The sequence below is a fragment of the Sebastes fasciatus genome, chromosome 4 (assembly GCF_043250625.1).
Source record: "Sebastes fasciatus isolate fSebFas1 chromosome 4, fSebFas1.pri, whole genome shotgun sequence".
In the NCBI taxonomy this organism is placed as follows: domain Eukaryota; kingdom Metazoa; phylum Chordata; class Actinopteri; order Perciformes; family Sebastidae; genus Sebastes; species Sebastes fasciatus.
Window position 1 is genome coordinate 39,044,209 of NC_133798.1, and position 12,826 is coordinate 39,057,034.

Here is a 12,826-nt window from a genome sequence, read left to right on the forward strand (position 1 = left end):
ATACCTCGTGACTCAAACATATCTGGCTTTGCTTGGGTGAGATGTTTGTTAATAATGTGATAGAGTTGTTGGGAAAGTCTGTAAAATGTGCGGTAGTCTGTTGCCTTTTGATATGTGCCTTTGTTGTTCTGAGGGATTCATTATTGCTCATGGCAACGACAAGTGGACATTTGTTTTCGATGCTGTATCTGACTGGAAGAGGCACAGATCATACAGGTTCTGCTTTCCTCTCTGGATGAGAGAACAGAGGGAGGGTGGGACTGAGAGAAACTGGCAGGGCGAATGAGAAGCGGGGACATCTGGTGTGGTTGTTTATTTACCCAGAGAGGAAGTGACAAAACAGTTTGCTTTCATCTGTTGGCTCTACTGGTTTATTTGTCCAATCAATGCTTTAATCCCATTCCTCTGTCTTTGTACCACTGTTTTCCTTTTTCCGTTACGGTTTGTTTTCGTAATGACTGTTGGAACCCGAATAAAGATGCTGCACATACATAAGGAAACATGTCAGACAGTGTTTCGGGACAGTGTAACGCAGGACTGATGGCGTTTAATGAATCCGTTAGAGAAGAGACGTGGAACAGATATAAATACTGTATCAGCCGCAGGCTGACAGTGAACTGTTGCGGTGAAGGTTTGGTGTTCACACACGCTGTTGGGTGTGCCTTTATCTGTAATGACCCCGATTCACTAAGATCACATTGAATGATGCAAGTGAGTAAAGGTTTTGCTTCTTTAATCACCCGAGCCGACAGTAGATCCTATTTTTAGTTGCCAAACTTTAAAGAAATAGTTAAACATTTTGGGAAATACACACATCAGCTTTCTTTGCAAGAGTTAGATTAGAAGATTAAAACCACGTTCGTGTCTGTACAGCGAGAATGGAGCTAGAGTCGGGAAGCAATTAGCTTAGCTTAGCATAAAGACTTAAACATCACTCTTTAGTTGAACTGCTCACAACCATAGGCTGTATCTAAGAAGTGGACGTAGTCACCGTGACATCACCCGTTGGTTTGTGGACTGACGTTTTGAAGCCTCGAGTTCAGCATTTTGGCCGTCGCCATCTTGTTTTTTTGCAACCAGAGTGACACGAGAGGGTGGAGCTAAATACAACCAAACGCTGAATACAATGTTTTTAGGTGACCAAAAAGGTTAGAATTAACTTTCATGAAGTGAAAACACACTGTGAAAGAGTAAAGTTGTAAAACAAAAACACGGACAACTCCCAGACCGGACAACGCCGTGGTAGCGACCTGTCAATCACAAGGTAGCCCCGCCCTAAAGCATCCCCTGCTTTATGGTCTGTTTGACTCTAAATGGGACCATCATTTACTAAATGAACATCATGCTGTATTGAAGAAGACTTGAAACTAGCGATTAAGACCATCAACTCATGTTTACAATGTTTACTGAGGTAATAAATCAAGAGAGAAGTAGGCTCATTTTCTCATAGACTTCTATACAACCAGACTTCTATACAATCAGAGGAGTCGCCCCCTGCTGGCTGTTAGAAATAATGCAGGTTTAAGGCACTTCAGCATTGACTTCACTTCTCAGACCAAGGAGGTTACCCACTGCCAACAACTCATAGACCAACCTGCGATGAGGGGTCACAAGTACGCATTGGTTGGCTGTAAAAGGTCATAAATCGGTAGGGTTAATCTTTAAGGCCCTGATATACTCTAAAATGGACATGGAAGTGGACAGCAGGGCAGACAGCAGACACACACGTGGTTCTGTTTAGACAACATTTTGTGTCCGCACATGTGCACAAATGCACTCATACGATTTGGGCTGTCCATGGACATCTGACATGAGGAGATGACAAAACAAAGTATCATTTTAGCTTTACCCTAACCTAAAATGTTTATGTTTGCCTTATGTATTGTGATCTAAGCCGGGTTCCAGACCTCTGAATCGTCGCCCACATCTCAGATTTGTTGTTGGTCTGGTATGGACTTATTTCACAGCAGAAATTTTGGCATGTCATAGCAAGAAAATACAGGTGTAATTTATAACGTAAAAAACTAAAGACCATCTTGTGATGGGATCGCACCAACTGCGACGCCAAATCATACCAGGGGCGTAAAGTGTGTGTGGTGAAGGCAGTGGCTGCCTCTCCACTTCTCTACTTACCGGTGCCTTTGCTCGGATTCCCATCTTCAAACTCTACCTGCGTTTTGATCTCAACTACACACCTGTAAAGTTTAGTGACGCCAAATCAATCCAGAGGTGTAAAGTGTGGGGTGGGGGCGGGTGGGTGTCCTATGCTATATGAGTGCTGCAGGAACGAGTCCTAAAACCCGGAAATGAGTTAGTATTAGCACACTTCCGGTTCTGTGGTTAACACAAGCTTAAGAGATTTTGAACGTTTTGTTCTGCGATATAAAATATGTCAGTAAATATCCCACTCGTGGAATTTTTAAGCTTTTATATGTCTTAAAAAAGGCGGTTGCTAACAAGTGGCTAAATGAGACGTCATCACGCCGACTCGTCCTCCTCTAGCCAGCCTCGTTGTGTGTACTCGGGTTCATGCAACCGTGGTGTAGCTTAGCTTTTCACCTACGGCGACTGCATTCACACTTCAAAAATCATAAAAGTTGTGTTCATTTGTGGAGATTAATTTACGGAACAACACGTGAAGTATCATAAACGTTTATGTTATTTTCTGCAATAATCCAAAACCCGATGGAACAATCCCATTGGGTTTTATATTGAAGGAACCGCTACGATTCTAACCTCCGGGTTGGCCAACAAAAACACGTCATCCCTGCAGCACTCTATAGGCATAATATAGCATATATTACACGCTCAATTTCTGAGTTGTCATAGTGGGAAAAGCTCAGTGGAACTAATAACATTAATGATGGTTGTGACCCAGTTAGCCATGTCAGTGAGCCAGCTAACACACATCCAGATGTCATCCTGACATTGACACACCTAAATGGAGTGCAGCCATTTGTTCCACCTGTGTTGTTCCTGCTGTGACATGTCAGAATGTCTGCTGTGAAAAAAAAGGCATTAAGTCACATATTCCTGTCGTAGTGTAAAAACATGATGTTGGCAGAACGTCGCTCCACGACATTATATATGACTTTCACAGTTCACGGTGTGTTTCCTCGCAGAATCATAAATCCAGTCCAACTAATGACTCTTCTGAATAGAGTGGTTATCCAAATCTTCTTTGCATGATATCAGCTGAGTGGAAAACGTGTGCAGCTGTTTCACAGCCTGTTGATCTGTTTTTTTTTGCCTGGGTTCCACGTCTCTATGCTGAACCGTGACCTCTGAGAGCCCCCCCCCCCCAGCTCCCACATCGCCTGTTTAGATTAAGTATCGCACTATTTGGCCTTCACAATGCAGCCGCACTCCAGCAGGGCTTTCCCCCTGCCGAATTCATTGAGAAATGTTTACCTTCACACTCTTAACATGCCGGGGTGGTCCCACAGCACCGGGGTCATGGGCATAAGTTGCAAGTTCTCAGCTGTTTGTATTCTCAGATGCAAACTCAAAAACACAAAAGTGTAGATATCAAATTCAAACACTGTACATACAAAAAAAAGAGCATAAAGCCAAGCTTTAAATCAAGAGAAGCTGACTATTAGTGTGCGTTGTATTACCGTCCACTGTGAAGATGCTATAATTCATATGGAACTTTTGGTATGTGACGCAATATGTGGCGCAGATGTTGAAGATCTCCTTTCGAACATGAACAGAACTATTTCTTCTGTCTTTCTATGCGAGTGTTTGGCTTGTATTACTGAGAATGTATTTTAGTGTACTTCACAGAAGAATCTCCTTTTTATGATTTACTCTTTTGCTTTACTTCTGTGATTTACTCTTCATGCAGGATAATCAGTTTTATAGACAATCAATCTATGAATGATTTCAGCTAATGAAAAACAATAAACATGAATGTCTCGTTGCCGGTTTCTTTGTGCTGTTACTTAAGTTGTGAACACTGATTTTTATGGGATATAATTCTGCACTGTTATACTCTTATCTAAAGAAAAGAAGTCTATATGACCAGGTGGGAGTTCTGGATCTTTCTAAAGGACAATTAAATGGGACACAAACTGTAGCTTTTGTCAACCTTGAACCTGGGAACTTTCCACATCGTGGTCTCGCTGAGCACATGCGTGTGTTTTTGAAACATTTGCGATAACAACTTTCTGAATTCTTTTACAGCGGGTGCGATCATAAAGGGCTTTAGTTGGTCTTTTGTGTCTACTTTCAGCTCACGTGGTGCATTTAATGGATGGATAGGGTTGGACTCATGCTTTTGTTTAGGATATAAATACCTTGTGGCTACTTTGTGAGGAGTCCTTGGCAGTGGGGTTTACTTGCTTCATGTCTGAGATGAAAAAGTGTCTGTGTATGACCATTTGCATGTCTGGTTTCAATGTTTTTTTTGTTTTTTTTTAAATCTGTGTGAATGTCTCCCCGTTGACCATTTGGTCTTAGTAAGCATCCTGCGTTGGCGGCGGATGATCAACTCTTTTGTGAGTCTCATGGGGGGGTGATGTTGCTGCGTGAGTCATGGGAATGAACGTGGCGCGGTGCCCAATCTTAGTCAGCAGTCATTGTTAAACAGATAGTCTGTTATTCTCTGCAGGGTTGCTGAGCTCACCTACACCCCCTCGAAGAAATATGAATTACATTAGCACTGCAAATACACACTTGGCTGGTAAAAAATAATCAGTCTTTCAAGATCCCAGAGACACAACTCACATCAATACATTACTCACAGCCCGCCCTCTTCTGTTCTTTGGGTGTTTTCCTTTTATTCTCTGTAACTCTGTTCAGGCTGAAGCCACATGTGGATTGGCGGAGCTTTGAACCTGTGTAGGATTAAGCGTGTCTGTCTGGCTCGATACGTCTGAAAAGGAGCTGCTGGGGTATCTGACTCTTTCTGCCTTTTAACCAAAAGCTGCTTTTCATCCAAAATGTTCATGCAAATGAAAATATCTTAAAGGTGCTCTGTAGGATATCCAGAGCATTAAAGGGACTGTTTGTAAGAATCAGAAATGTCTTGTTAACAGCTTCACCTGTGGCCGTTAAGTCAACTAAAGTCAGCGTCCTGTTGCTGCCGCTTGTGCTCGCTCTACATAGACATGAAGGAGCATCGCTCAACACAGTGAGGAGACACACGTCAGCTAAAAGCACAATATCACTCTATATTTCAGCTGCTTGGCAGTAATGTTAGCTGACCAGACCAAGGTCTCTCCATGAATCAATGCTGATCCTAGTGTTGGCTTTTCCTGCCTCAGCCTCCCGACCGCGGCCGGAGGGAACGGGGGAGACGCCGGAGTTTTGGTCGGAGACGATAACGTTTCTCTCTGCGGAGCCCCGTCACTTCACAAGACACGGGAAACCTCTGTTGGTCTGGAGGAGCTGCAGCAGTTATTTCTGCACAAACGTCCACTGAACATTCACTAGATATTCTCAGAGCTAAACTAACTCTTCTGCAGTGTGGAGTGAGCAGCATGCACGTGAGAGGTGGAGAGAGAGAGAGAGAGAAGGAGCGCGGTGTGTGAGTGAAGGCAGGCAGAGGAGCAGAGGAGCAGAGTACAGCAGAGACTCCGGTCCTGGAGACCAAAGCTACGGTCTCCCCCGCGTCCTCCGACCGCGGCCAACACTGTTTAACAGACGGGCTTCACTAGATACAACCAAGAGGTTTTGGTGCTTCACTGGAGTTTGTGTTGGAGTCTGAGTCTGAACAGCGGAGACACACGGGACGAGTAAGGAGAAGTTGTAAGAATACGTGTAAGAAGTTGCAAACAGTCCCTTTAATATACTGTAGCAGCAAGCAACTGTTATGTCTACCTGAGCAGAGAATGAAGTGTGTGTTGTAATCTCAGTTTCTCCTTGATTTGTTGACATCGCCAAGTCGGCCTTGCGTGCCACTTAGTGCATGTTTGTGCATGAGAGCGTGCCCCACTGGCTAGCTCACGGCCGCGCCGCTCTGCACTGCTCTCATACGCCGGTTACAGCTGATGACGGCGTCCCGACCGGCTGTGCCGTAGTGGAAACGACACAGCTAACACTGTTAGCTCTGTCAGCACTGTTGCCTTTGTTTTCACTGTTAGCAGCGTTAGCTACGAGCCGCCGGCTCAGCCTCTCGCCACGTTGAGAGCCATGCGAAGGCGTTTAAACATTTTCCACACATTGAAGAATTTAAGCAACGCTTGAGTTTGTCTGGTGATAATTTGTGATGGAAATACAGTACTGAAGATGATTATGAATTTGCAATATTTCTCACATCATCCCTGGTATTCCCACGCTGTTGAATATGTCAGATGGCAAACAGCACTGCATGCACTGTTGACGAGGCACTGTCGTGCATTGGAACATCACAATATTTCAAAATGTATTCCTTTATTTTTGTCCTGAGACAGCATGAAATGTGACTAATACCATCTGCCATCAAAGCACAATCCCATTTGTCCATGACTAATCAATTCTGAGAGGCTTTCTGCTTTAATTATGGGTGTGTTTTGTGTTTTCTGATGTGTTGCCAGATTATTCCTTTCAGCAGATATGATGGAAACACACCTAATTTGTGGTACATTTCTTGCGACACCTTAAAATGTTTGCATGGATTTACTGTTAAAAAGAACAGCAGTGCTGTAGATCTCAGTCTGTGTCTCTTCTGCACACTTCTTAGGCTGCAATTAGATATATTTATTCCATATAGCAATCTCCCTTTCCTTTAACCAAGTCGCCAGGTTTAGGCCAACGCTGTGACAAACATAGTTTAATACAAGCTTCTCTGTTTAATTCTTTCCAGGAGGTGGAAGACGGCCTGTGGTGGTAAACCTCTCATAGTTTTAAAGAATAAACACTAAACATTGTGAAGACATAAATAAAACTGTAATAAAAGCGCTATAGAGGAAGTTTTAATTACGCGCCGGTTGTTATTTTTTATTTCCAATTGAAAGTGCTCCGATATCAAAGGCAATCAGAGAGGAAAACACAAATATAGAGTTTACTAAATAACCTCAGAAATACCCCGATTCCTTTCCAAGACCACAGATTGACGTTTTATGAACAGTATTTACCCTCATCTACTCTCTCTTTCTGATTATAGGTGGCACTTACTTTCACACAGAGGCTGACAAATGACGCTATCAATGGTAAGTACCACACACACACCTGGTCTAATCCTTTTGAGTTTATGACTACTTGTGACTCACAAAGAAACGGTACACGCTGTACGACAATAGGACGACAATAGGACACATATTTTCGAGTTGTGAGATTCCCCAGTGTTTGATATAAAAGTGTCTCCCATATGTGAAAATTTGCCTGCATCTTTTTGTCCACACGTTGACGCCCATCCCTGACCACAGCCAATAGGGGATAATGCATGGTTAACGCTTCGCCCCTCCCTGTGAGATGTAAATCTTGTTTTTCTCTGCTGACCACCACGCTCCCAGGAAAAGACAACAGTCTTCCAAATGACACGGTTGTAGACTTCCGATTACAGCCCTGTCACTTACTCTACCGACGTGTAAACACATGATGGAGGGACAGAGGGAGGGAGAGAGACAGTCAGGGATGTGCTGGGGTGCGTGGGCTGCTTTTTGTTTGCCTCCAGACGTCAGACCTTTGGTTAGGAGGGCTAACATAAAACAGTTTAAACCGACACAATGCCTTTAGTTAAGATGTCTCACTGCACAAGTCCTTTGGTTTCAAAGGGGGCTGAGTGAACATAAAACAATAACTCGTTTCATTATCGAGATGTCATTACATCGTCTCTACATCTCACTTCTGCAGCATCGGTAGCTGTAATCTGGAAGTGATCCCTGTATCCTACTTTCTAAGTCACATAAACTACCGCGGCTCCTTCAAAAGATGTTTAAAAGGGTTTTTTAAATGATACATGTCTGAATCATGGTAATCCAAATTATTATTACAATAGCTTCAGCCATCCACAGCGTCTTTGTGATCCTGTGGCCAGTGAGAAGACAGTCCTAGCGCTGGCTTCGTCTTGGCCTCCTGACCAAAAGTGTGATAATTTTAGACTCAAGTCTCTCACATGGTCTGGAGCGAGGACGGCATTTTGGAAATAAACTTGGAATTTAGCTTAATTGCAGTTTACAGATTTAGGAGGGGCAGCGTTCTCTTCTTTATTTTCTTGCATAAATAGAGAGTGACTGCAGGCCAAAGACATGAGGTTTCAAAGCCACAAAAGAGGTTAAAGAACGTCAGAGGCAGTGGGGACACTTTTGAGCCTGGCTCCTCAGCTCTCCAGAGGCTCCGCCGTGCTCTGCCCCTAATGTAGGATACCAAATTCATCACTTTTATTATTCCCCCCCGGGCTATTAGGGTCCCCGCGGTAAAACTACACTTGGTTTTTAACTGCTTTATGCACAGCCAAGTTACAATGTTTGCTTTTTACAGATGCTAATTTGTGTTGTGGGAGGTGCGAGAGGTTTCAGCTGGGAACTTTCCCCTGTTGTTATTCAGCAAGATCTCTCAACGCTAAATGATTCGTCCTCTGAGGTCCTCAAGCTTTGACAGCTTCTCTGCACACACACTTTTTGGGTCCAGATATTTCCCATTACCTCATTACCGTTATGTGTAATTGCTCCCTGTCAGGTCTTTTTAAAGAAATCTTTTTATCTATTCCATTTCATGAAAACAAACTCCCCACTACCTGATAAAGCTGTTTTTCCTGTTTCCCGTGAAAAGGAATAAATTGTGATGAACATTCGAAGCAGCAACGCGGTGTGATTTATAGCTCATGAAAATGATATCATGGAATTGTTGATGGGATTTAGCAAACCTGTGGAGGGAGGAGACGTAATGGATGCGTCTCAGGTGGGGTTCCAGGGGACAGGACATAAACTGTGAACAACAGATTAAGAGTCTCCTCTCTTACTGCGTGGTCTCTGGGTGTGAATGATTGAGTATCCGGGCCTCCCTCATGGTCAAGGTTGCTCGGATGATGGAGATTAGATCGACATAAATCTGACATTGCACAGATTTATCTCGATCGAAACACACTCAAAAACATTTGTACCCTTGTATCGATGCAGACCTTTACAGATGCAGGAATACATATGCACACTCGCACGTATGCAAGCGGACGCTCACGTCAGAAGGAATACCTTGTGCAGCTAAGATAAAAGCCATATTCTGGAGACAAATGATGAGAAAGATGGCCGTTAATAGCGTGCTCTGCTGGAAAGCATGCCATCCAAACTCCAGTAAGTCCACATTAGCTAGAGGCCGTCGCTGCCCCAGACCTCACTTCAAAGAGGATGTAGATCAAACTTGAGAAAACAAAACCTGGACATGGGGCATACATCACTGGAGAAGACGGGTATCTGGGTGATGAAGAGGCTCGCTGGGAAGAATAAGTAAGAGTCAAGGAAAGAGACCGTGGGTCTTGAGGTAGGATGAGTATGTAAGCTTTTGAATAGTCCCGGAGGATGAGCGTAAGACGGTGTGTGATTTGGGGCTGAGTGATTCAGGGAGGTAATGGGGAGTGACTGGGGCCTATGGAAAAATGTGTTTAGGAGAAAAACAGGAAGAAAAGAGATAAAGGATGGAAAGAATGAATCATCATAGAAGTTAATCAGTTCACTGGTGTCAATTTCAGGTTAGCTGATAATGTGCGGGTGTAACAGTTCACGGTTGGATTAGTTGATTTCTTTCAATGATTTGATCATAAATCATTTAGTAGAGTTGATAGAGTAATATTATACCAGTCCATTTGTGAGTGAGTCATTAGAGCTGTTTTCTCCGGTAGCCTACAGCTGCTCAAACTCACACTGGATGCAAATCCTTAAAGGCAATTAATTGATTATGTTTGCAAGATTAAAGGACCAGAACATAACCACTCCTTTCTCTGTGGAATATGAAGATAACGCAGCCCCTTTTCCTTGGAATTACATTCATATTAACAACCGAGATTCACGCCAATGGCTGTGAGTGGACACGTTTCAACACTCCCTGTCTCATGCCTCAAGTTGATGTTTTCAGTATGGAACACAAGACCCCCAATTTTCGTAGTGGCCAAACGGCGGCACTACAACTTCCGGGTCCCTCACGTGATGCTATCGGGCCCAGAAAGACTTTTTCAGCGGATAATTTCTTTTGAGGAAAATCAACTTCCCAGAAGGAACACTTGATTTGCCCCTTGAGGTCCTAAAAGTTGTAAAATGCACTAATAACCGAATCCAGAGTTATTTCCCTCCCTCCGTTCATGTGAATGAGCCCCGGACCGAGGCTGGAGCGAGGGCTGGGAGGCGGAGTTAAAGGAAACGCTACAGCGCCTGCTCTGTGGGCCCAATACATGTGGAAGGACAATGCTAACATGCTGATGTTTTGCGAGATGAGATTTAACGGATTTAAAGGAAGATACTGAGTTTTCCTGCCATAGATCCTCAGGTAAGGAGTTCCACAGCTGAGGGGCCCGGACGGCAAAAGCCCGGTTGGTCACCTTTGTTGACAAGTTTGGATTTTGGACCCGTCAGTAGGGCTCTGCCAGAGAATCTCAAGCATCGATCAGGCTCACAGGGAGTCAGCAGATCACCGATATAGGCAGGAGCCAGAACATTCAAGGCTTTAGAAACAAGCAGTAGAATCTTAAAATCAATTGTAAAACTCAGGTAACCAGTGAAGGGCAGCGAGGATCGGTGAGATGAGGTCACTTCTCTTGGTACGAGTTAAACGCCTGGCAGCAGCGTTTTGTATCAACTGTAGTCTTTAGATGTTCCGCCTGCTGATACCAGAATAAAGTGCATTTGCAATAATCGAGTCTGGAGGAGATAAAAGCATGGATGACCTTTTCTAAATCAGCAATGAAAAGGAATGAAAAGTTAAGGGGTCAATAAAGGTTCAGGGGTCAAAGAGAAAGAAAAGAACACCCTTAATGATTAATTGACAGGACCAGATGTTGTATATGAGCGTAAATTGCTTGAGACATGTTTGGATCTTTAAGATCAGCCATAGTGGAAACTCTACTCCGCCTCTCCGACCTAAACCATCATCATCATTAGACCCATTGTATTCTAATCCTTAGGCTACCTGTCCTGGTTGTATTCTAATCCTTAGGCTACCTATCCTGGTTGTGACTTGTGTAACTGCCGTCTAAGCGTCTGTCATTCAAACACTTTGTCTATGTGATGTTTATAGGCTCTTTGTAGTGGAGTCTGTTTAAGCTGTCAGTGTGAATGGCTGGGGAACACCTCGCCGTGGGATCGGTGCGAGCTCAGTTTTGATACTGTGTTTGTTCTTCCTGTTCACTAACCCCCCCACCCCTCCTGGAAAGCATACTGGGTGATTGACGTGCGAGAGTGATTCTGGGGTCACGGGGCGTGCAGGCCTTGAAGGGTATGGCCCAGTGTCATGACCGGACATGCAGGCTCACGCTCACAGTCTGATGTTTGCTGCCTGGTTTATTAGTACAAGACGGTGTGGACGTCTCACCAGATCACACTGCGGAGCACACAATCAATCAATTACACTTTCCCTTTTCTGAACTGTGGCACACGGATGAATACTTCATATCCATGACATCATAAAACATATCGGGGATTTTATTTAATCCCCCCAATCCTCAAAATATTCAAGGACTAATCTAGTTTTTTGTGGAAATTCACTGTCAACTGAAAACAGTATTGGCGTTTGCTCTCAGTACCTTTAATGATAAGCATGAATATTTAATATTATACTGCCATCACTCTGCAAACTCTGCGTTTAGTTCTTCCACATTTAACAATGGAACTTATCCGATAATGTAGGCCTCTTTAAAAGCACCTGTTATATAAATATCCCAACTTTGACACACAAGTTCCCTTTTTTCACCCGGTGTCTCTAAGATCTGACAATCTGCTGACACTAGTGGGTTTCAACAGAGCACAGGCATCTCATCCATCCCACCAGGATCCTCCTCAAGCCCTGTTCAGGTAGAAAAAACCTGAACGCTGAGACCCTGCAGAAATACATCAGCATGATCAAAGATGTCCAGATGAGTCACTCTTTCCACACGCTCACAGAATGCAAGAATTTGAATCATTTCCACCAAGCCAGTGGTTTTCTTTACATCCTTGAAATAGAGCTTTACGAGGGTATTACTGAGCCATGTGTGTGTGAACATATATCCAGCTTTCTGGTTGTGTTTGTAGCCTCAGAGGCTGCGTACTGTGTGTTCAAAGTGAAGCCCAGCCCAGGTTTTAAACACTTGTGTATCCCAGCGATGACCCCTCCAGGCTCCGCTCTCATAACCCCAACCCAACCCCAACAATGTTCAAAATACTTCCACTGACTGCATCCCTCAGAGCAGACGCTTAACTCATGCATAGTTTTACACCAAGGGTTAACCCTTAGCTATAAACCTAAACAGGTAAATTATACCTCTCCAAAATTACAGTCTTCATGCAGCTTTGATTTTATGAACTGCAAGATGACCACAGTGAGTAATACAACAATGAGAGCTGCGTTCTGCTGAGCTGAATGGAGCGATGTATAATGACTACCTAGACTTACTGTATATGACTGACTTGGTGCCATTTTGTTTAGATATTTGAAGGAATGACGTGTAGCCAAGATGCTATATAAAGCCCTCAAGCTAAATGACTCAACGTCAGTAAAAGCCCCTGTAAGACAGCAGCTTGACCCGAACCCTTCACTGCAAATTAACCACTGAAAAAGTCTCCCCGATATCTCGCCAGAGAGGACAATAGACCCGCCTGTCCACCGGAGGATAGCGTGTCAGTGTCACATTCTGCCTTGCCAAGGCTTGAATAATATGGTGCCTTCAAATGAAACGCGTTTACAACGTGGGAAGTTGTGTATATGATATGCTTGGTTAAGT

The 12,826-nt window shown here is 43.8% G+C and overlaps 1 protein-coding gene across 1 annotated transcript in view; it reads left to right on the forward strand.

Moving 5' to 3' along the window:
* Positions 1–12,826, forward strand: part of znf469 (zinc finger protein 469) — a 229,626-nt gene that overhangs the window by 129,583 nt on the left and 87,217 nt on the right. Inside the window, exon 4 of the mRNA XM_074634149.1 lies at positions 7,088–7,133. The gene's annotated coding sequence lies outside the window, so the exon portion shown is untranslated. The remainder of the gene's footprint in view (positions 1–7,087; positions 7,134–12,826) is intronic.